The sequence below is a fragment of the Triticum urartu genome, chromosome 3A (assembly GCF_056163025.1).
Source record: "Triticum urartu cultivar PI428250 chromosome 3A, HENAU_Tu73, whole genome shotgun sequence".
In the NCBI taxonomy this organism is placed as follows: Eukaryota; Viridiplantae; Streptophyta; class Magnoliopsida; order Poales; family Poaceae; genus Triticum; species Triticum urartu.
This window is the reverse complement of record NC_141875.1, coordinates 569727684-569752637: the sequence shown is the minus strand read 5'-3', so window position 1 is coordinate 569752637 and position 24954 is coordinate 569727684. Positions and strand designations below refer to the sequence as shown.

The 24954-nt window shown below is 49.3% G+C and overlaps 1 pseudogene; it reads right to left on the bottom strand.

The window, feature by feature from the left end:
• The window catches only part of LOC125546982 (2,3-bisphosphoglycerate-independent phosphoglycerate mutase-like), a 34193-nt pseudogene extending 20208 nt beyond the window's left edge, over positions 1 to 13985 (bottom strand).
• Positions 13986 to 24954: the final 10969 nt, after the last annotated feature.

Below are 24954 nucleotides of genomic sequence, written 5' to 3'. Positions count from 1 at the left end.
TGGCGAGGGAAAAAGGCAAATAGAGAGGGAGGATAGAGAAAGAGGGTGAATAAAATGACAAGGGTGAATTGGGGGGAGAGGAAAACGAGAGGCAAATGGCAAATAATGTAATGCGAGAGATAGGGATTGTGATGGGTACTTGGTATGTTGACTTTTTGCGTAGACTCCCCGGCAACGGCGCCAGAAATCCTTCTTGCTACGTCTTGAGCTTGCATTGGTTTTCCCCGAAGAGGAAGGGATGATGCAGCAGAGTAGTGTAAGTATTTCCCTCAGTTTTTGAGAACCAAGGTATCAATCCAGTAGGAGGCCACGCTCAAGTCCCTCGTACCTGCACAAAATGATAGCTACTCGCAACCAACGCGATTAGGGGTTGTCAATCCCTTCACGGTCACTTACGAGAGTGAGATCTGATAGATATAATATTTTTGGTATTTTTGGTATAAAGATGCAAAGTAAAAAGTAAAAGCAAAGTAAAAAAGCAAAGCAAGATTAAAGTGATGGAGATTGATATGATGAGAATAGACCCGGGGGCCATAGGTTTCACTAGTGGCTTCTCTCAAGAGCATAAGTATTCTACGATGAGTGAACAAATTACTGTTGAGCAATTGACAGAATTGAGCATAGTTATGAGAATATCTAGGTGTCGGTGTCAAAACCGGCGGATCTCGGGTAGGGGGTCCCGAACTGTGCGTTTAGGTGGATGGTAACAGGAGACCGGGGACATGATGTTTTTACCCAGGTTCGGGCCCTCTCAATGGAGGTAAAACCCTATGTCATGCTTGATTAATATTGGTGATATGGGTAGTACAAGAGTAGATCTACCACGAGATCAGAGAGGCTAAACCCTAGAAGCTAGCCTATGGCATGATTGTATGTTCGTCCTACGGACTAAAACCCTCCGGTTTATATAGACACCGGAGATGGCTAGGGTTACACAGAGTCGGTTACAATGGTAGGAGATCTACATATCCGTATCGCCAAGCTTGCCTTCCACGCCAAGGAAAGTCCCTTCCGGACACGGGACGAAGTCTTCAATCTGGTATCTTCATAGTCCAGGAGTCCGGCCGAAGGTATAGTCCGGCTATCCGGACACCCCCTAATCCAGGACTCCCTCAGTAGCCCCTGAACCAGGCTTCAATGACGACGAGTCCGGCGCGCATATTTCTTCGGCATTGCAAGGCGGGTTCCTCCTCCAAGTACTTCATAGAAGATTTTGAACACAAAGCTAGTGTCCAGCTCTGCAAAATAAGTTTCCACATATTGCCATAGAGAGAATAATATTTACACAAATCTAATCTGTTGACGTATTCCGTAGCGTGACATCACACCACGGCCAGGTCTTTATTCGAATCGTTTTACTGTCCCACCATAGCGCGTTTAGCGAGGCGGTTTCCTCGGCACGTCTTGTCAAAGCAGAGATCGTGTCCCCCTATTCCGGGATTCTCATCAATGCGGGCGTGGGTAACCCAACCGCTCCATTGATTACGGCGCTTGGGAGATAAGCGAGTTTTACCAGGCTGGTGGGGACGCATAGTCGCGTCCGCCCATATAAGGGGATAAGGATCCACCTTTTCATCCACGCCTTCTTCCTTCTTTGCCTATCCATTTCCGTGCACTCGAGCTCCAGCACCCAAGTCCGCACACCCCACCTCAACCTTCTCCAGCCATGTCCGGAGCAGGAGGCAAGTGGATGGTCTCCTCCGTCACGGAGGGACACATCAAAAAACTGAGGAAGGCCGGATACTTGTCTAACGACATTGCGCACCGGCTTCCCGAAGAGGGGCAGCTCATCCCCACCCCTAGGCCCCATGAGAGGGTGGTGTTCCTCTCCCATTTCCTCCGTGGACTGGGCTTCCCTCTCCACCCATTTGTCCCGGGGCTCATGTTCTACTATGGCCTGGATTTCCACGATCTGGCCCCGAACTTTGTCCTCAACATCTCGGCGTTTATCGTCGTGTGCGAGGCTTTCCTCTGCATCCGCCCCCATTTCGTCCTATGGCTCAAGACTTTCAATGTCAAGCCGAAGGTGGTGCGCGGCACCCAGGCCGAGTGCGGAGGCGCCATGGTGGGCAAGATGCCCAACATCCTATGGTTAGAGGGCTCCTTCATGGAGACCCTAAAGGGGTGATAATCGGGGTGGTTTTACATCACCGAGCCACGCGACCCTGAATGGGTCGTAGCCCCCGAGTTCCGATCCGGACCCCCTACGTGGCTCACCTTCTGGAAAGAGACGGGCCTGTCGTGGGGTAAAAAAGGAGAGCTTACCGGACTCCAAACATGCGTCCAGACCCTGGTGGACAAGAAGCTCAAACTTGTCAACGTAGTCCAGGTTATGCTCATCCACCGGATCCTCCCGTGTCAACAACGGGCTTTCAACCTATGGGAGTTCGACTCGGCGCAGCACCGAACTCTGAGCAGGCTCTTTGACACGACGTACGAAGATACCTGGAAGGTGCTTTTCAAGGGCGCCGAGGCCCCCACATCCGCTACCGAGGATCGCGGATTCAGCACACAGCGTCACGCTAGTGCGGTAAGCTGTTTTTACCTTTTACAGGGTATCAGTTTTTCATAGTTTGACTCCATGCGGGATCTAAGCTCCCTTACCTTTGACAGGATTGGCAGGAGACGTCCGGACAGATCAACTGTCCGGCTCCTTTGCCCGAAGGCCCAGCGGACGCTCGCTTGGTGAAGCTGCTAGTTCCGGCACCCTATGTGGTGCCAGAGAAGAAGGCCAAGAAGAAGGCCACGGGGACTCGAAAGAGTGCCCGGCGCCAGGAGGTGTCGGATTCATCATCCGACGACTCCAAGAAGCACTCCTCCCATGAAGACGAGGAGGAGGAAGAAGAGACCTCCCCCCCTCCAGCGGGGGGAGGGAAGAAAAGGAAGGCCGCCCCAACTGGGGAGGCCGAAGGGTCCAAGAAGGGGAAGACCCTTCCTCCGGACTACTCCACCAACACCGACGACGGTGAAGAGGAGTGGCCGCACAGGGCCAAGCCCCTGGCGAGATCGTAAGTATTCGGACACCAGAGCAATTCATAGTGTTCCTTTCTTGCACAGCTCCTCCTTACGCCGAATATGACTATGCAGTCCGCCCAAGGCCGGGCTCGACGAGTCGTCGAGTGGCTCCCTGGATTCGTCGGATGTGAATTTGCTTCCGACGGCTACCTCCCCCCACCCTATGGACGACACCGAAGTGGTGTCCCAACAGGTTCCAAGCCAGGAGGAGGTGGTCCTCGAGGCGCCGCAAGGCGACCTCCCGGACTCCAGGCGTAAAGGGGGTAGAACCCCCAAGGGCTCCAAGTCCGGCCTTGAGCCGGACACCGCGCAGGAACCTTCAACGGTTCCGTACTCCGGTAGGAAGCCTCCTTCCAAGAGGAGCAAGCCTACCGAGCCGGTGACCTCCATCCAACCGGAGGCACCGGACAATTTGTGGAGGTTCTTAACGGCGCCTCCGTCGACGAGGAGCACCGCACTATTATGAGTGCGGTGATCCAGAAGGTTCAGTCCGCCAAGAGCGGACTGACTGAAGCCTGTGACAGCCTTCTAAGAGGCTTTGAGGTAAGTAAAGAATATGTAAAAATATTACCGCATAGACAGTAGCCCCTGATGCTCTGTTCGGCGTTCGGAAAGAAAAGCCGAATAGAGGATCTAATAACATTCGTAGGAGTCTAACATAATCAAGTCAATATGCGTATGCAGGCTTCGCTGCTGGCCTCCGCCGCACTGACTGCGGAGGTGGATACGCTGAAGCAAAACCTCGCGCGGTCCGAGAACGAGCTCGGCCATGCCAAGAGGCAACTCGAGGAGAAGGAAGCTAAGTAATACCTTGCGCCAGTATATAGAGAAGATGTGGTTGCAAAAAATGACAGGATCAACGTGCTATTATAGGGGCCACGACCGAGGTGGCGACCCTTAAGAAAGCGCTGTCCGAGGCCGAAAACAGAGCGGCCGCGGAGCGCACAGTGAGAGGGAAGCAGGAGGCACGGGTGGAGGAGGTGCAGAAAGAGCTCCAGGCTCTAGTGAAAAAACACGAGAGTTTGGAGCTTGACTCAAAGACGCAAGCGTCCGAGCTTGCGGCAGCCCTCGAAAGCGCGAAGTCTGCCAAGGCCGAAGCCCAGAAAGCCCTCCAAGAAATTGAAGCGATGAAGAAGATAGCGGTGGGTAAGGCATTCATTATGCAAAGCAAGCACATGAAAGTGAATTACTTGTTACTTACCCGAGTCTGGAGCTCTCCAGGAGCATCCGCAGATTTGCCCCGCAGTGCTCTGATGCCGCCGCCTACTATCGAGCCGAGGAGGGGAGCTCGACGGAGAAGGTGTTCTGGTCTCAGTATGCTGAGGCCGGACACCTGGTGCCTTTGAGCGACCAGCTGAAGCAAATGGTCGAGCTCCACAAGGTGGCCGAACAGGCCATAAAGGGCCTCATAGTTCGGCTTTGGCCTGGAGAGGCTCTACCTGGGAGCTACTTCGGGCTGGTGAGGCGGCTGGTGGATGCCTGTCCATGGCTTGAAGTAATCAAGCGCTCCATCTGCATCGAAGGTGCCCGTAGGGCGCTTGCCCGTGCTAAAGTGTACTGGGGCAAGATGGATGCGGAGAAGCTGGTGAAGGACGGGCCGCCGCCGGGCAAGGAGCATCACGTCCCGGAAGCGTATTATGAGGGCGTCCTGAAGGGTGCCTACCTTATAGCGGATGAATGCTCCAGAGATGTAATTTTTGAGTAAACTCGCATTTGTGATCCTGTACGCTGAAAACTTGTTCATATGCGCTAAGCAACGCTTTTGAATTTAAAATATTACCTTATGTGCGGCCTTTTATCAAATTTGAGAGATGGCGAGTCGTCGGCTTCTGCCCCCATGCCACGAGTGCTGGGGTGTTCGGGATAAACATGAGCGCTCTTTTTCCCATTCTTGGTTCCTTCGAGGGAGGCGCTCAACACAAGGAACAAGGCAATCGGACTATAATGCTTGTGAAAGGGCATTTCCCTACTTTATGTTTTGGATGATGATGACAACCCTTTGTGGTCTAACCGTATGCTATATGTTTCAGGTTCTCAATGCTTAGGCCTACATCGGATTGCTATTGCCTCTCGAAGGAAAAGATCGAAGACGTGTCCTCTACGCTTTTATTTTCTTTGGTCGTAGAGTACCCGTACTATCAAGAGGGAATCCTCATTAGGAAGCTCTGGGGAATTAGTTCATGTACACTTTCCTCCCCTTTCTTTGTCTTCCTCAGTTGCGTGAGAGAGAGTTTCCCCCTGTCTTTCCCTCTTGTTTCTGCTCTTCCCAGCGGTTGTACCGCTCCCTGGAGCGGTTGTACCGCTGGACCTTGACACTCTCCAACTTCTACCGAGCGGTTGTACCGCTGCCTCCGGGCGGTGGTACCGCCACCTTGCTCAACAAAGGCTAGGACGGTGGTTCCGGCCATGCACCGCTCAAGTACCGCTCAAGGCTCTGTTTTGATGCGGTTCTCGGGCGGTGGTGGCCCGGTTGATCCGGTCGATCCTCGTTGACCGGTACCACCGGTGGTCTGAGCGGTTCTTCCGCTCAGAACTTTGCCGTCCAAGAGCTCAGGGCCATGCGGTTGTTCCGGGCTTGCACCGCTCAAGGAGCGGTATCGTCTCTGTTTTGAGGCGGTAGTTGTGCGGTGGCTGGGCGGTTGGTCCAGTCATTCTCTTAACCGGTTCCACCGCCTAGTGGCCCGGTTGTACCGCTTGGTAGGGTTCGGCAGCTACACCGTGAGTCCCGGTTGTACCGGGACAAGGACCGGTTGTACCGCTGCGGGGCTGAAAATGCAGCAACGGCTGGATTTTTAGGGTTATTATATAAGAGTGTTTCTCCCACCTACCACTCTCACCTTTGACCTCTCTCACTCCACCATTAATGCACTTCAAGCTCTCTTGCCCGATCTCTCTCTCTAGCCACTCAAACTTGTTGATTTGCTAGGGATTGAAGGAGGAGACCTAGATCTACACTTCCACCAAAGGATATTTGCTTCCCCCATAGTTTCTTGTGTGGATTTTGTTACTCTTGGGTGTTTGAGCACCCTAGACGGTTGAGGTCACCTCGGAGCCATATTCCATTGTGGTGAAGCTTCGTGGTTTTGTTAGGAGCCTCCAATTAAGTTGTGGAGAGAGCCCCAACCTTGTTTGTAAAGGTTCGGTCGCCGCCTTCAAGGGCACCAATAGTGGAATCACGGCATCTCGCATTGTGTGAGGGCGTGAGGAGAATACGGTGGCCCTAGTGGCTTCTTGGGGAGCATTGTGCCTCCACACCGCTCCAACGGAGACGTACTTCCTCTCAAAGGAAGGAACTTCGGCAACACATCCTCGTCTCCACCGTCTCCACTCTTGGTTATCTCGTGCCCTTACTTGAGCAAGCTTATTTGTTTCATATCTCTTGCTTGCTTGTGTTCCTATCCTTGTTGCATCGTATAGGTTGCTCACTTAGTTGCATATCTAGACAACCTACTTTGATGCAAAGTTTAAATTGTTAAAGAAAAGCTAAAAATCGTTAGTTGCCTATTCACCCCCCTCTAGTCAACCATATCGATCCTTTCAATTGGTATCAGAGCCTCGTCTCTTTATTAAGGACTTTACCGTCCAAAGAGTATGGTTGATACCGTAGATGGTGTGGAGGAACACTCCGTTGTGAATCCTATCTCGTCTACGGGCGATGGGGGAACCTCGGTCTCTCGTGAGGAGTTAAATGTGGCCTTGGAGACATTGAAAACCTCCATGACGACCGAAGTTGAGAGCATGTTTACTAAATTTCTTGAGGGGCTTAAACTATCCACCGCACCGTTGAAAGTGGGTGATCCCGCCAACAAGGTGACGGATGCTATCCCCGACAAGGGGGAAGCTAGTAGTGAAAAGGCTCCTTCTTCTAGTGGTAAGAAGGGCACCGACATCTTTGCCCATGTGGAACCACCACTTGTTTATGGTGGACCGATTCCTTCCACTCATTTGAATCATGCCAGTCCTCCTCCTAAGATTGTGAAAAATGAGGACTTTGATTCTTGGGTTTACCGTTTTAAACGTCATTTAAATCATGTGAACACTAACCTTTGGAGAATCATTGAAGAAGGTTTCTATCCACATGATCCAAGCAACTTCACTCCTCGAGAAGCCGCAGACAATCAATTCAATGAGAATGCTCTCTTCATCATTCAAGATGCAATTCCACCCGAAGACCTACCTCATCTTCGTCCCTTCACCTTGGCCAAGGACGCATGGCATTGTGTTGTCTCTCTCTACCGGGGAAGTGCAAGCATTCAATGCTCCAACTATGAAGTGGTACAAGATGAGGCCGATGAGTTTGCAATGAAAGAAGATGAAGAACCTCGTGAGCTTTATCGGAGAGTAACCAAACTCGCGGTCTCACTACGAGATCACGGGAGCAAGGACACGGATGACAATTGGATCAAGCGCAAATTCCTCAAGGCAATGATGCCCTATCACAAGGTCATGTCCTCCGTCATTCGTCAAAGACCGGACTTCCACACTTTGACCTCAAGCGAAGTGTTGGATGAGTTTGTGGCCATGAACATTTTGGACAAGACCGCCGACAATGCGGTGCTCCGTTCTCAATGGGCAAAGAAGCCTAACCTTGCATTGAAGGCCAAGCTCACCGTGGAAGAAGAAGAAGAGGAAGAAGAGGAGAGCAACCCCGAAGATACGAAGTATGCATATCATGAACACATGGCACTTGCTTCAAGGCAATTTTGGAGCAAGAAAAACTCGAGGCCAAACTTTAGCAAAAGCAACTCGAGTGGCACAAGGGGCAAGCAACGTGTAAGGACTTGCTACAATTGCGGCAACGTGAGTCATTTCGTTGCGGAATGCCCGTATGAGAAGAGGGAAGACAATGGTGGCAAGCTCATCCGAAAGGACAAGGCCAAGTCGTTCCCCAACAAGAACAACTTCACCAAGAAGAATCCTCCCAAGGCTTTGGTTGTGCAAGAAGAGTACAATGAGGATGATGACGATGATGAAGATGGTGAGTCGGTTGCCATGGCCTCCGTTGCCATTGCAACAACGTCACAGGTGTCTCTCTTTGACTCACCCAACAAGAGCATCACCGCCAAGTGCCTCATGGCTAAAGCCACCAACAAGGTAACCTCCAACATCAAAACTACCATCATTAATCATCCTTCCCCGACGGATAGCATTAATGAACTTGAGGGAGCTAATGTGGAGGCTAACGAGTTTGAGGCCTTTATGGGCAAGCTCAAGGGAAAATCCAAGAAGCACTTTGTTGCTCTCTTGGAACAACTTGGTGAAGCCAATGACATGATCAAGGCTCACGAAGACACCATCTCTAAGATGGAAGGGCATAGTCGTGACTATGCCGATGAGATTTCGGATCTTTCCAATGCTCTTGAGGAAGAGCGTGGTCTTCGTTTGGCTCTTGAGGAGTCACACAACGTTGATCATGCTAAGTTAAAGAAAGATTATGATCATGTCCTCATTGTTTCTCATGTGCTAAATTCCGAGAAGGCCAAACTCGGGGTTGATCTTGCTAGACTCAAAGAGGAGTTTGATATACTTGACAAGGCCCACAAGGCCTTGAAGGGTATTCACGCTAGTCTCAAGGAGTCTCATGATCAACTCCAAGTGAAGCTAACTAAGGAGAAAGCAACTTTTCCTCATATGGTTTTAATTGATAATGCAAATGCTACTAACCCGTGTTGTGAGCATATACATCTTGTTGAGGAAAATGCGAAGTTGAAGGAGCAACTTGAGAGAGGTCTTGCGACTTTCATACAAGGCAAGAAGAACCTCAACGATCTCTTGATCGACCAAAAGGGAGGTGTGGCCAAGGAAGGGGTTGGGTACATGCCCGACTCCAAGAACAAGAAGAAGAATGACAAGACCAAACGACCTCCTCCCCTCATGCAAACCTTTGTGAGGGAGGGAGAGAGTGCCCCCGAGGAGAAGAAGAAGAACAATGTCAAGAAGGGCAATGTCACCCCTCTCAACAAAGCCGGTGATTTTAACCCTTCTTATGTGTTATGTCGTGCTAGTGATGGGCATGCTTATGCCAAATTTGTTGGTTCTCTTCATGAGTACATTGAATGGTCTATTTGGGTTCCTAAGACCCTTGTTACTAACATCAAAGGACCCATTACAAAATGGGTACCTAAAACCAAGCATTGATCTCTTGTAGGTGTTTGCTTCCGGTGGTGGATCATGGTTGCTCGATAGCGGAGCTACAAATCATATGACCGGAAGCAAGGACTTGGTGGTGGACGTGCACAAAGTTCCATCTATGCCCACCAATGTCGCGTGGGGTGACGCCTCATCTTCTAAGGTATTGGGACTTGGCAAGGTGGTCATCTCTCATGATCTCACGATCGAGAAGGTCATGCTTGTTGAGTCCCTTGCATACAATTTACTTTCCGTTCGTCAACTTGCTATCATGGGCTTTGCCACTTTCTTTGATATCGATACCGTGGCCCTCTTGTGGAGCAAGACTCTTAAAGTAGCTTTTGTTGGGCATGTCGAGAACGGTCTCTATGTGATTAACTTTTCAGAGCGACCCACTAAGACCGCGACATGCCTAATGGCTAAAGTTGATGTGGGATGGCTTTGGCATCGCCGTTTAGCCCATGTCAATATGAGATCTTTGCAAAGTCTCCTCAAGGGGGACCATGTCCGTGGACTAACGAATGTTAGCTTTGCTAAAGATCGTGCTTGCAGTGCCTGTATCGAAGGAAAGCTACATGAGAAGGCTCACCCTCCCACGACTATCATTTATTCAAAGAGGCCTTTGGAGCTCCTTCACATGGATCTCTTTGGGCCTCCATCCTTCGATAGTCTTGGAGGTAGGAAGTATTGCTTGGTGATTGTGGATGACTACTCAAGGTACACATGGGTGTATTTCTTCAAGAGGAAGAGCGAGACCCAACAAACCGTCATTGACTTTGCAAATGAAGCACAACGTCAACACAATGAAAAGATCTTGACAATAAGAAGTGACAACGGCACCGAGTTCAAGAACTACACCTTGGATGAATTTCTTAGTGATGAGGGAATCAAGCATCAATATTCCGCACCATACACCCCTCAACAAAATGGTGTTGCGGAGAGGAAGAACCGGACGTTGATGGATGCGGCAAGGACCATGATGGCGGAGTTCAAGTCTCCGTACAACTTTTGGTCCGAAGCCATCAACACCGCATGTCATGCATCCAATTGGCTCTATCTCCGCAAGGGCTTGAACAAGACTCCATACGAGATACTCACCGGTAACAAGCCCAACCTCAAGTACTTCCGGGTATTCGGGTGTAAGTGTTTCATTCTCAAGAAAGGTGCTCAGTTGTCTAAATTTGAGGCTAGAGCTTATGAGGGAATATTTGTTGGCTATGCTACAAACTCTCATGCTTACCGTGTCCTCAATAAATCCACGGGACTTATTGAGGAGATGTGTAACGTGGAGTTTGATGAGAATAACGGCTCCCAAGTGGAGCAAAGTGGCACTTGTGATGTAGGTGATGAAATTCCTCCCCAAGCCATAAGAAGAATGGGTGTTGGCTTTATCCTACCCATTGAGGAACCCCTTGTGGCCGAAGGAGAAGGACAAAGCTCCACTCAAGTGGAGCCATCATCAACCCAAGGCCCACACGCTTCCGAAGAACAACATGGAGGCTCTCATCCTCAAGAACATGACCAAGGGCAAGATCATACTCAAGACGGTGTGGACACACCAAGTGATGCCCAAGGTCAAGTTCTCTCCCCCGAGCAAGTTCAAGATCAAGAACAAGTTCATGACGGCGCTCAAGATGATCAAGTAACCGCTCCTCAACTCACCACCGAGGAGGAATTAGAGCGTCGTGCCGCCAAGGTTGCTTCCAAGCTCTCCACCAAGGATCATCTCATGATGAATGTGCTTGGAAGCTTAAGAAAGGGGGTAAGCACTCGTAGACAATTAGCAAATTATTGTGAGCATCACGCGTTTGTCTCTTGTGTGGAACCCCACAAGGTCTATGAAGCGCTAGAAGATCCGGACTGGCTCAACGCCATGCATGAAGAACTCAACAACTTCGAGTGCAACAAAGTGTGGAGATTAGTGCCAAGACCAACCGGGAATCACAATGTCATAGGAACCAAGTGGATATTTAAGAACAAGCAAGATGCCCATGGGATTATCATTCGCAACAAGGCTCGTCTGGTAGCACAAGGCTACTCCCAAGTCGAGAGTATCGACTACGGTGAAACCTTTGCTCCCGTTGCTCGTCTTGAATACATTCGCATGTTGATTGCATATGCTTCTCATCATAACTTTAAGTTACAACAAATGGATGTGAAGAGTGCTTTTCTTAATGGTCCCATTAATGAATTGGTTTACGTCAAGCAACCCCCCGGGTTCAAGGATCCCTACTTTCCCGATCATGTGTATCAACTCGATAAGGCACTCTATGGCCTTAAACAAGCCCCACGTGCGTGGTATGACCACCTTACCGAGTTGTTACAAGACCGTGGTTTTGAAGTTGGGCTAATCGACCCCACTCTTTTTACTAAGAAGGTCAAAGGGGAGTTGTTTGTGTGCCAATTATATGTTGATGATATTATCTTTGGTTCTCTTAACAAAGCTTTCAATGAGGAATTTGCCGCTCTCATGACCTCAAAGTTCGAGATGTCCTCCATGGGAGAGTTGAAGTTCTTTCTAGGGTTCGAAGTGAAGCAAAGAATAGAAGGAACCTTCATCAATCAATCCAAATACACTCAAGACATGATCAAGAGATTCAAGCTAAGTGACGTCAAGCCGGCTTCCACTCCAATGCCCACCAAGTGCCAACTTGACTTAGATCCCAATGGTAAAGTGGTGGATCAAAAGGTATATCGTTCCATGATTGGATCCTTGCTTTACCTTTGTGCATCTAGACCGGACATCATGTTGAGTGTGGGAATTTGTGCACGGTTTCAAGCCGCACCTAAGGAAAGTCACTATGTGGCGGTCAAACGAATCTTTCGATATTTGGCTCATACCCCAAACTTTGGCTTATGGTACCTAAGAGGATCAAACTTCAAGCTTGTAGGGTACTCGGATTCCGATTGGTCGGCAGACAAAGTGGATAGGAAGTCCACTTCCAGAGGGTGCCAATTCCTTGGTTTCTCTTTGGTAAGTTGGTCTTCCAAAAAGCAAAGTTGTGTGTCTCTCTCGTCCACTGAGGCGGAGTATGTTGCCGCCGGTAGTTGTTGTGCTCAACTCCTATGGATGAGGCAAACTTTAAAGGATTACGGTGTCACTTGTGACAAAGTGCCTCTTTGGTGTGACAATGAAAGTGCCATCAAGATCTCTCTCAACCCGGTGCAACACTTCAAGACGAAGCATATTGAGATCCGGTATCACTTCATTCGGGATCACATTAGGTGAGGAGAGATCGAGCTCAACTATGTTAACACTCATGATAACCTTGCAGATATCTTCACGAAGCCCTTGGATGAAACAAGATTTCGCGAGTTAAGGCATGAGCTAAATATCATTGATTCGAGCAATGTTGCTTGAACTCTTGCACACCCCACCGTACTCAACATGTTGTCTTATTTAGATGTAGGCATGAACATAGGGGGAGTGATGTTCTCTCAATGAACTCTCCCTCCCCCCATTATGCATAAATTGATCGAGTCTTTCACATTAGCCATGTTTGATGGTACTTGTGCTTCAAAGACGAGTTTTGGTCATGGACCCAAGGATAATTCTTCGCGGTGCCATACCAATTGACTCAAACATAGGTGGCCTCGGCCACCGTCCTCTCTTCGGGAGGTTGGAGTTAGCCTTGTTGTTCTCGTGTTGTTTTCTCTTGTTCTGTCTTTGCTCTTTGTGTTGGGTTCTCCTAGGGTGTTGCTTCTCTCCTGTTTTGCGCCCCTTCTTCCTCCCTTCGGATTGCACTCATTTGATCTTGGCTTGGGCATAGGTGGTCGGGCGGTACAACCGGTATCACGGGAGGTTCTACCGCTGGTACCGGTTTGTGTCGTCCCAATGGGTCTCCGTTCGGTGCTTGGGCGGTTCCACCGCTCAAACCCACGGTAACCTACATCCGGTACTACCGGTTGACGCCGTGCGGTACTACCGCTGCCTCCCAGGCACCGAAACTATTGCCTCCAACCACCGGTCTGTACCAAACAAGTGGTACAACCGCTCCCCTAAGCGGTTCTACCGGGGCGTGTCTACGGGCCTATATATACTCAACGGGGCTGAAGGGTTGTCTTTTTCCCTTCGTTCTCGTTCCTCTTCTCTTTGCCCTAGCCGCCGGCCATCTCAACCCCTGCCCCGGAGTGCGTCTCGTGCTTCGGATCCTTGGCTCTCCGTGGATTCTCTCCATGGAGGCCTCCCGATCACTTCCCATGGATGGTGGTAATGCCTCGTATTCTTTACTTCTAGATCTTTCTAGGGTTCTTCCTTGTCTAAGGCATTACTTAACTTTTTGCGTTTAGTGTTCGAACTATGGTATAGAAGAGATCTTTGTTAGCCTCCTGTCTTGTTTGCAGCACTTAAAATTCGGAATATTACTTGTGTGATTTGTATGCCTCGGTTAGATCTATCTTCCCTGGTAGTGCCACTGTCAGCGGTTCTACCGCCCCTACGGGCGGTACAACCGCTGGAGCGGTACTACCGGCGGAAGACCCGGTTCAACCAGAGTATATCAACCACAAAGCACTGTTCTATCTTCTCTGGTGTTGCAACTTGTTCCTTTTCTGCTAGTGGGTGCAATCCTCTCATCCTTGTTGGGTTTTTGTGTGTTCTTTTCGTGTGTGTATTCAGGTGGCTCTAGTTCTCGCTCTGCTCCTCACAAGACCAAGAAGAGGGCACGAAGGACCTTGCGCCCAGTTGTGTCTGATGATGAAGAAGAAGTTGTGATTCCCACCAAGCCCACTCACCGTGAAAAGTCTGCAGCTGCTAAGAAACGTGTGGTTATGCCATTGCATCGTTGGAAAGCCAAGGATTGGGAAGCCTTCCGATCAAAGAATCCGTATGAGGTTCCCATTGCTCCCCGTTGGAGCACCGTTTAGTTTCGGAATGAGATGCAAGTGCGGATTGTTCATGAACTCTTTGAGCACAATAAGAACAGATATGCCAAGCAGTGGACAATTGATCTTGACCATTGGAGGAACAACATGGAGTATTTTGGTGAGGCGCTGGCTCTCTGCGAGGAGTTTGATCTTGTCAAGCTCATGTCAGTCAACTGTGACTTTGATGTTCAACTCATCCATCAGTTCTATGCCACGGTTCATTTTGGAGAAGATGATGCGCGCACTCTCACCTTCATGTGTCGCGATGAATTGTTTCACGTTCCCTGGAGGGCATTCTGCAATGCTATTGGGTACGAGGATACCGGTCTGGAAGGAAGGGGTGGCATTCGTCCTCATGATTTTCCTGAGTCCATGCCTAAGGAGAAGCTTGCCCCTCTATACATTCGGGGCCGTGGGATTATTGGAGAATCCAAGGATTTGGAGAAGGTCTATGACATCATGCACCGTGTGTTCCGCAATGTGCTCTTGCCCAAGGTGGGCAATCAAGATGAGATTCATGGTTATCTGGTTGATTTGATGGTTGGTATGAAGACCTTGGTGGGGACAGGAGCAACGTTTGATGTGGCATGAGATGTACAACATGGTCATCTACCGTAAAGTCCCAATCTATGCCCCGTTTGTCATGTGCCTTCTGAACTCTGTGTGGGATGTTCGTCGTCTTGGAGAGCTCCTCACTTCTCCAGACAACCTCACTGTTCATGAGGTCAAGCTCCTTAAGAAGAAGAAGCATGCCGAGCCTCACTTCCCTGAAAATGCTCCTGAGGATGTCTATGCTACTTCTGACGATGAGGACTTTGAGCTGGAGCCAGGGGCCAAGCCTTCGTGGGTGGCCAAACTTACTGCCAAGGTGAAGAAGACCTTTTGTCTCCAGGCTGACATCCAGAAAAAGATGTATGAGGCACATGTCAATGAGAAGCTTGCACGACGTCGCCAAATTGCAATGATGAGGCACCTCAACATGCCGGTTCAGAGTGGCTCTGAGAAGAGCATCACCCCAGAGGAGCGTTGGATTTCTACCCATAGCACCTGGACTGATGATGAAGCCCCTCCCCAGCCATCCTCCTCGTTTGCAGCAGTTGACAATGTCATGGAAGAATCTGATCACGACGACGATGACGACTCTAATGATGAGGATCCAGATGCGACCGAGGAGTTAGAGGAGGACGCCTGAGCTTTGGGACACTAGCTTCGCTCTTTTCCTTTTTGGTGTCTTGATGCCAAAGGGGGAGAGAGTTCTATAGGTCTCGGGGATTTTCTTGTTTTTGTTCGTGGACTTGTTTTGTTCCTTGCTGTGTGTGAGACTTATGTTACTTCTTTTACCTTTCCATTCATCGGCCTTTATCATTATTATTGCACTCTAAGTATTATATTGTTTCTCCTTTTGTGCTTAGAGTGGTGAGTCTATAAAATCTAGGGGGAGTCTAGTCCTGAAAGTGTGCCCACGCTTTCTAACAGCTAGTTCCTGTTGGGGAACACATTCAGGGGGAGTTCCGTCTAGATTTCATTGACTTATCTCTTGCAAATCGTGTTGTTGTCATCATCCACCAAAAAGGGGGAGATTGAAAGGGCATTTCCCTACTTTATGTTTTGGATGATGATGACAACCCTTTGTGGTCTAATCATATGCTATATGTTTCAGGTTCTCAATGCTTAGGCCTACATCGGATTGCTATTGCCTCTCGAAGGAAAAGATCGAAGGCGTGTCCTCTACGCTTTTATTTTCTTTGGTCGTAGAGTACTCGTACTATCAAGAGGGAATCCTCATTAGGAAGCTCTGGGGGAATCAGTTTATGTACACTTTCCTCCCCTTTCTTTGTCTTCCTCAGTTGCGTGAGAGAGAGTTTCCCCCTGTCTTTCCCTCTTGTTTCTGCTCTTCCCAGCGGTTGTACCGCTGGACCTTGACGCTCTCCAACTTCTACCGAGCGGTTGTACCGCTGCCTCCGGGCGGTGGTACCGCCACCTTGCTCAACAAAGGCTAGGACGGTGGTTCCGGCCATGCACCGCTCAAGTACCACTCAAGGCTCTGTTTTGATGCGGTTCTCGGGCGGTGGTGGCCCGGTTGATCCAGTCGATCCTCGTTGACCGGTACCACCGGTGGTCTGAGCGGTTCTTCCGCTCAGAACTTCGCCGTCCAAGAGCTCAGGGCCATGCGGTTGTTCCGGGCTTGCACCGCTCAAGTACCGGTCTCGTCTCTGTTTTGAGGCGGTAGTTGTGCGGTGGCTGGGCGGTTGGTCCGGTCATTCTCTTAACCGGTTCCACCACCTAGTGGCCCGATTGTACCGCTTGGTAGGGTTCGGCAGCTACACCGTGAGTCCCGGTTGTACCGGGACAAGGACCGGTTGTACCGCTGCGGGGCTGAAAACGCAACAACGGCTGGATTTTTAGGGTTACTATATAAGAGTGTTTCTCCCACCTACCACTCTCACCTTTGACCTCTCTCACTCCACCATTAATGCACTTCAAGCTCTCTTGCCCGATCTCTCTCTCTAGCCACTCAAACTTGTTGATTTGCTAGGGATTAAAGGAGGAGACCTAGATCTACACTTCCACCAAAGGATATTTGCTTCCCCCATAGTTTCTTGTGTGGATTTTGTTACTCTTGGGTGTTTGAGCACCCTAGACGGTTGAGGTCACCTCGGAGCCATATTCCATTGCGGTGAAGCTTCGTGGTTTTGTTGGGAGCCTCCAATTAAGTTGTGGAGAGAGCCCCAACCTTGTTTGTAAAGGTTCGGTCGCCGCCTTCAAGGGCACCAATAGTGGAATCACGGCATCTCGCATTGTGTGAGGGCGTGAGGAGAATACGGTGGCCCTAGTGGCTTCTTGGGGAGCATTGTGCCTCCACACCGCTCCAACGGAGACGTACTTCCTCTCAAAGGGAAGGAACTTCGGCAACACATCCTCGTCTCCACCGCCTCCACTCTTGGTTATCTCGTGCCCTTACTTGAGCAAGCTTATTTGTTTCATATCTCTTGCTTGCTTGTGTTCCTATCCTTGTTGCATCATATAGGTTGCTCACTTAGTTGCATATCTAGACAACCTACTTTGATGCAAAGTTTAAATTGTTAAAGAAAAGATAAAAATTGTTAGTTGCCTATTCACCCCCCTCTAGTCAACCATATTGATCCTTTCAGCTTGAACACTCTCACTTAGCCATAGAATTCTATAATTTTAGATTTCGGCGAAGCCCCTAGTGTTCGGAAGACCGAGTTCGGGGCGCTATCCACTCCTAGGCCGGACAAAGCCGACTCCTTGCTCTAAGCAGCATGAGTCTTTAGGGACTCGAAAACCTGTCGAACAGCGACCAGCTCTCGCCTCATCATGACGGTCAGTTTTAGCTTTCTCTACTGAGGTGCTTAGCCCAGCTTAACTGGGGCACAATCGCAGTAGTTCTCCTAGTGCTACCTTAGCCGATATAACAGAACGTAAGGTACCAAAACATAGGAGCTGGGCAAACCCAACTATTGACCCAAGACATGATTCGGAGCCGATGCATATAATGCTATAAGTTCGGGGTGCCACACTTGTGAAAGTGTTTGGACTTCTCACACCGTATTGTGGGGTACTTAAGCCCCTGGCGTATTTGCCGTACCAAAGTGTATGGGTGCAACATGTCATTAATGAACATATATTCGTAAAAAGGAGTAATGCAATAATAGACGGAAGCTATGCATTATTTATTTAAAAAAGCTGCGATCAAAGTAGAACGATACAAATAGTGCAATAGGAAAAAGATGGGACTATTTAAGACGTCCTTTCCAGGGGCGAGCTGTGGAATGGTATGTGAAACAGGTATACTGCTCGTTATAGAGACCACCTTAGAGTTCCATAGTGCGGCGTAGCTTTCTGCTTCCCTGGTTGTATCGTTTGTGCGGCAATTGTACTGTCGGACAAGCCTTCCGAAGAATGGAGTCCTGAAAATGAGAGAAAATTAAGAAATCGACAGCCCCTAGTGCGGTTTAAGTCGCATTTCGGGCGTGCCGTGATAGTGCCCCTCCCCCTGTGCCCATGGTATTTCTAGAGCGTAGTTATGTACATGCAACATTGGTTTCGCAAGTTCGCGAGGGCTGGGGTTGGGGCCGCATTGCTACGCTTGCTCGGAACGTGCCAGGCGGTCTTGTTGTAGGTTACTCCGGGCGCGCTTGACGGTGTCCAGACGTTTGATGGCCGGACTGGAGAATTGCCTTGAGAGGCTGTTTTGTACTTCCGCTGCGATAGCCGCTGTATGGTCCTCCGTTCGGAGAGAGCGTTCGGTGTTTCCATTGACCGTGATGACTCCTCAAGGGCCTGGCATCTTGAGCTTGAGGTATGCATAGTGCGGCACCACATTGAACTTGGCAAATGCGGTTCGCCCGAGCAGTGCGTGATAGCCACTGCGGAACGGGACTATGTCGAAGATTAACTCCTCGCTTCGGAAATTATCCGGAGATCCGAAGACCACTTCAAGTGTAACTGAGCCTGTACAGTTGGCCTCTACACCTGGTATGACGCCTTTAAAGGTCGTTTTAGTGGGTTTAATCCTTGAGGGATCGATGCCCATTTTCCGCACTGTATCCTGGTAAAGCAGGTTCAGGCTGCTGCCGCCGTCCATAATGACTCTTGTGAGGTGAAATCCGTCAATAGTTGGGTCTAGAACCAATGCGGCGAATCCGCCATGACGAATGCTAGTGGGGTGGTCCCTTCGATCAAAAGTGATCGGGCAGGAAGACCATGGGTTGAACTTTGGGGTGACTGGCTCCATCGCGTATACGTCCCTTAGCGCACGCTTCCACTCCCTCTTGGGGACGTGGGTTGCGTATATCATGTTCACCTTCCGCACTTGTGGGGGAAAACCTTTCTGTCCACTGCTGCTCGGCGACCGGGGCTCCTCCTCATCATCGCTATGCAGCCCCTTGTCTCTACTTTCGGCATTTAACTTGCCTGCCTGCTTGAACACCCAACAATCCCTGTTGGTGTGATTGGCTGGTTTTTCGGCGGTGCCATGTATCTGGCATGAGCGGTCGAGTATTCGGTCCAAACTGGACAGGCCCGGAGTATTTCTTTTGAATGCCTTTTTCTGCTGACCGGGTTTAGAGCCTCTGAATCCGGCATTAACTGTCGTATCCTCAGCATTGTCGCCGTTAATGTGGCGCTTTTGCTTGTTGCAACGCGACCTGCCACTGATGTCCTTGGTATCCGAATTACCAGGGCTCTTGGTCATGTTATTGCTGCGAGCTAGCCGGCTGTCTTCTCCCGCGCAAAAGCGGGTCATAAGTGTCGTGAGGGCTGCCATATATTTCGGCTTTTCCTGTCCTAGGTGCCGTGCAAGCCAATCGTCGTAGATGTTATGCTTGAAGGCTGCTAGGGCCTCTGCGTCCGGACAGTCAACGATTTGATTTTTCTTGGTTAGGAACCGTGTCCAGAATTGTCTGGCCGATTCCTCTGGCTGCTGAATTATGGGCTTAGGTCATCGGCGTCTGGTGGTCGCACATAAGTGCCCTGGAAATTGTCGAGGAATGCGGCTTCCAGGTCCTCCCAACAACCAATTGATTCTGCTGGAAAGCTGTTAAGCCAATGCCGAGCTGGTCCTTTAAGCTTGAGTGGGAGGTATTTGATGGCGTGTAGGTCATCACCGCGGGCCATGTGGATACGAAGGAGATAGTCCTTGATCCATACCGCGGGATCTGTTGTGCCATCATATGATTCGATGTTCACGGGTTTGAAACCCTCGGGGATTTGATGATCCATTACTTCATTTGTGAAGCATAGTGGGTGTGCGGCGCCTCTGTATTGGGCTATATCACGACGCAGCTCAAACGAGCTTTGTCTACTGTGTTCGGCCCGGCCGGATTTACTGTATCCGGAGTGACGATTACCGTCTCGTGCCATGGGGCGCCCACACGATCCGTAGATCGATCTTTTTTGCCTTGCCTTGTCCTCCAATATATCTCGCAGGTCTAGTGCGTTTTCCCGTGCCTTGGTATTTTTTGAGCGGCGCCAGGGTGCGGCTGGAGTGGAGGGCCGAGAGGCCTCTCTGTCACGGCCACGGGGTGGCCGGTCGGCCGCATCGTGCGCTGGTGATGTAGGTTTAGGTGATTCCTCCTCTAATCGGGGTAGCAACCTGTGCTTTGGGTAGCTCTTGGAGGGGCGTTCGAGTTCATACTCTTCGGCCGCAAGGACTTCAGTCCATCTGTCGGCTAGCAAATCTTGATCAGCTCTAAGATGTTGCTGTTTTTTCTTGAGGCTTCTCGCCGTGGCCATAAGCCTGCGTTTGAAACGCTCTTGTTTGACGGGATCCTCCGGCATGACAAATTCGTCGTCGTTGAGGCTTGCCTCGTCTTCGGAGGGAGGCATATAATTATCGTCCTCGACCTCTCTGTCTGCCGCTCTCTCATGAGGGCTGGCTTCTCCATCCTCCTGTGCTGAATCTTGCTGGAGGTGGTTGTCTTCGGCACTGACCTGGGTGTTATTATCTCCTGTGCCGGAATCACCGTTTTTGCTTTGGCGGGATTTAGAGCGGCGCCGCTGACGCCGGCGCTTAGGCTGCTTCTTGGAGGGGTCATCCTCCGTTGTTCCATCGCCATTGCCTTCTTTTGGGGAGTCCACCATGTATATATCATACAACGAGGTGGCTTTCCAGTGCCCTATAGGCACTGGTTCTTGATCGTCTCCTGCATCGGCGTCCATACCGTCGATGTCTTCGGAGTCGAAGTCGAGCATGTCGGTTAAATCATCGACAGTGGCTACGAAGTGGGTGGTGGGTGGGCTTTGAATTTCTTCATCATCCGCATCCCAACCTTGCTGACCGTAGTCCGGCCAGGGCTCTCCTGATAAAGAGAGAGACTTTAGTGAATTCAGAATATCGCCAAAGGGCGAGTGCTGAAAGATGTCCGCGGCGGTGAACTCCATGATCGGCGCCCAATCGGGTTCGATCGGTAGGGGCGCGGAGGGCTCGGAGTCCGGAGAGGAGTCCGGCTCCTTGGAGTCACGGGCTTCGCAGAGAATAGGGCTGGTGTTCGGCTCGATCGCCGTAGGGATTGCAGCCCCCGAGGCGGTGTCCAACCACCCATCCTCGATTGGCGCAGTTGGCTCCGAATTAAGGGTCGGAGCTGATGCGGGTGCGGCCTCCAGGGCACTATTCAACGGCAGAGCTAGATCATGCCCATCGTGACAGTGCGGCACGCTCGGCTGCGGCTCGAATCCTTCGAAGATCAAGTCTCCGCGGAGGTCGGACGTGTAGCTCAAACTTCCAAATCTGACTTGATGGCCAGGGGCGTAGCTTTCGATCTGCTCCAGATGACCAAGCGAATTGGCCACAGTGCAAAGCCGCCGAATACGAAGATCTGTCCGGGGAGAAAGGTCTCACCCTGGATCGCATCGCTGTTGATGATCGAAGAAGCCATCGGGCCTAAAAGTGACAACACACAGGAACTCTCAATGAAAGCACCAATGTCGGTGTCAAAACCGGCGGATCTCGGGTAGGGGGTCCCGAACTGTGCGTCTAGGCGGATGGTGACCGGGGACACGATGTTTTTACCCATGTTCGGGCCCTCTCAATGGAGGTAAAACCCTACGTCCTGCTTGATTAATATTGATGATATGGGTAGTACAAGAGTAGATCTACCACGAGATCAGAGAGGCTAAACCCTAGAAGCTAGCCTATGGTATGATTGTATGTTCGTCCTACGGACTAAAACCCTCCGGTTTATATAGACACCGGAGAGGGCTAGGGTTACACAGAGTCGGTTACAATGGTAGGAGATCTACATATCCGTATCGCCAAGCTTGCCTTCCACGCCAAGGAAAGTCCCTTCCGGACACGAGACGAAGTCTTCAATCTGGTATCTTCATAGTCCAGGAGTCCGGCCGAAGGTATAGTCCGGCTATCCGGACACCCCCTAATCCAGGACTCCCTCACTAGGCATGATCATGTATACAGGCATCACGTCCGTGACAAGTAGATCAAAACGATTCTGCATCTACTACTATTGCTCCACTCATCGACCGCTATCCAGCATGCATCTAGAGTATTAAGTTAAAAACAGAGTAATGCCTTAAGCAAGATGACATGATGTAGAGAGATAAATTCATGCAATATGAAATAAACCCCATCTTGTTATCCTCGATGGCAACGATGCAATACGTGCCTTGCTGCCCCTTCTGTCACTGGGTAAGGACACCGCAAGATCGAACCCAAAGCTAAGCACTTCTCCCATGGCAAGAACTACCAATCTAGTTGGCCAAACCAAACGGATAATTTCGAAGAGACCTGCAAAGATAACCAATCATACATACAAGAATTCAGAGAAGATTGAAATATTATTCATAGCTAGACTTGATCATAAACCCACAATTCATCGGTCTCAACAAACACACCGCAAAAAGAAGATTACATCGAATAGATCTCCACAAGAGAGGGGGAGAACTTTGTATTGAGATTCAAAGAGAGAGAAGAAGCCATCTAGCTACTAACTATGGACCCGAAGGTCTGAGGTAAACTACTCACACTTCATCGGAGAGGCTATGATGATGTAGAAGCCCTCCGTGATGACGGCCCTCTTCCGGCGGAGCTCCGGAACAGGCCCCAAGATGGGATCTCGTGGATACAGAAAGTTGCGGCGGTGGAATTAGGTTTTTGGCTCCTGTTCTGATCGTTTGGGGGTACGTGTGTATATATAGGAGGAAGAAGTACGCCGGAGGAGCAACGAGGGGCCCACGAAGCAGGGGGCGCGCCCTAGGGGGGGCCCACCCTTGTGACTGCCTCTTTTGTTCCTTGGAGCAGGGTCCAAGTCTCCTGGATCACATTCGGTGAGAAAATCACGTTCCCTAAGATTTTATTCTGTTTGCACTCCGTTTGATATTCCGTTTCTTCGAAACACTGAAATAGGCAAAAAAACAGCAATTCTGGGCTGGGCCTCCGGTTAATAGGTTAGCCCCAAAAATAATATAAAAGTGGAAAATAAAGCCCAATATAGTCCAAAACAGTAGATAATATAGCATGGAGCAATCAAAAATTATAGATACGTTGGAGACGTATCACCTACCACTTGAAGAGGTCATGCAACCTACTCAACTATGCTAGATCCCATAATAGCTTGTGGCTGCACACGAAAGTTTGTAGCATGAATAATCTTATGATCCCTTTGAGCCTGGGTGGCGGACCATAGGAGGATCAATGGTATAACCCTGGGATCTCCTAGGACAACACTGGTATAACCCCAGGTGCCCAAACCAACAATCCACCCAGATGTGTATTAGAGTTGCCACCTTAAGTTGAAGCATTAATTAACAATCTCACATCTGTCATGGATACACTCAAACCCAATTAACGTCTACGAGCATAGCATAGCAACATAAGCTTAACACAGAGTAACTCCCAAGGGTTTGAAAATAAAACAGGCAATAAGTTCTACCTCATCATGTACTTCCCAATACCCACATGTTGTCGACTCCTAACCATGCAATGTTTGAGGGTTGTAACTAATACATAAAACCTGGGTATGAAAGGAGTATGATCAATGTGTTACTTGCCTTGCTGACGATCTGCAAACGCTAGAGACTCGTAGTAGCATGCTTCGCACTCCGAGAATTCTATCGCAAACAAACAATAGCATACATAACCAATCAAGCAAGGATGCACGGGTAAAACTTAAATAAGAAGATCGAATCTGAAAGCTCAACTAAAGAGATTCGATCTGCAAAAAGAAATCAATCGGATCGGATCTACGGAACTGAAACTACGGTCAAAAGAACTTCGAAATCAAATCTGCATGAAACCAAATTTTAAATTATCAAAACCTTGTTCAAGTTGATTAAACATAAATAGGGGCTCGATATGAAGATTTTGGCGTTGGTTTCACTGGATTTGGACAAACGGTTGAAAAGTTACAAGGGTTTGAAGATTAGGGGCTAATCTACGATAAAAATATTCGCGGATAGGTCCCTGACCGAAAAAGAAAATAAAAATAAAAAACTACGGCGCGAACGTCCGCTAACAAAACCAATGTAACGAAAATCGTTCACTAACAGATCTAACGAATTAATGTTCCTTGAATAAACTAAACCGAATAAAACCGAAATAAAACCCGATCTAAAAAAACTGATATAGGTTTTTACCGAAATAAAACCGACAAAAATCGGCGAAAAAACCAGCGGCGAACGGCGACGGCGGATGGCGGCGGGTGGCAGCGGCGGTGGCTGGCGGCGCGGGCAGCGGGCGGTGCTAGGGTTTGGGGCGGCGGGGCGGCTGGGTGGGCTGAGGCGGACTCGGCCTCGCCTTATAAAGGCCTGGCGCGGCAGTGTCCGGGTCGGGCACTGCCCGCTAGGTCGGTGCGCGTTTTTTTAAACAGACGGAGTAAAATAAATAAAAGAAATACCAAACAAAGTCCAAAAATCCTAAAATAAAATTTCATGGTCCTCTAATAATATTTCAGACAAAGTGAACATTTATTTGGGCTAAGAATGCAATTTTGAAAAATGCATATTTTTCTAATTCAAATAAAATAGCAAAAAAATCCGAATAAAATTATTTATTTGATTTTAACATTTTTCCTCCAATATTTCATTTAGTTTGGAGAAGTCATATTATCTCCTCTCATATATTTTTATTATGAAATATTTTTGGAGAGAAAAATAATAAAACCAAAATGATCCTCTTTCCAATATTTGAAAAAAAATTCAAATATGAAAATAGTGAAATCCCCAACTCTCTCCGTGGGTCCATGAGTTGCTTAGGATTTTCTAGGATCTCAAAATAAAATGCAATAAAATATGATATGCATTGATGACCTATGTATAACATTTCAAATTGAAAATTTGGGATGTTACAAACCTACCCCTCTTAAGATGAATCTCGTGCTCGAGATTCGGGTTGGCTAGAAAATAGGTGTGGGTGGTCTTTGCGTAGCTCTTCCTCTCGTTCCTAGGTGGCTTCATCCTTGGTATAGT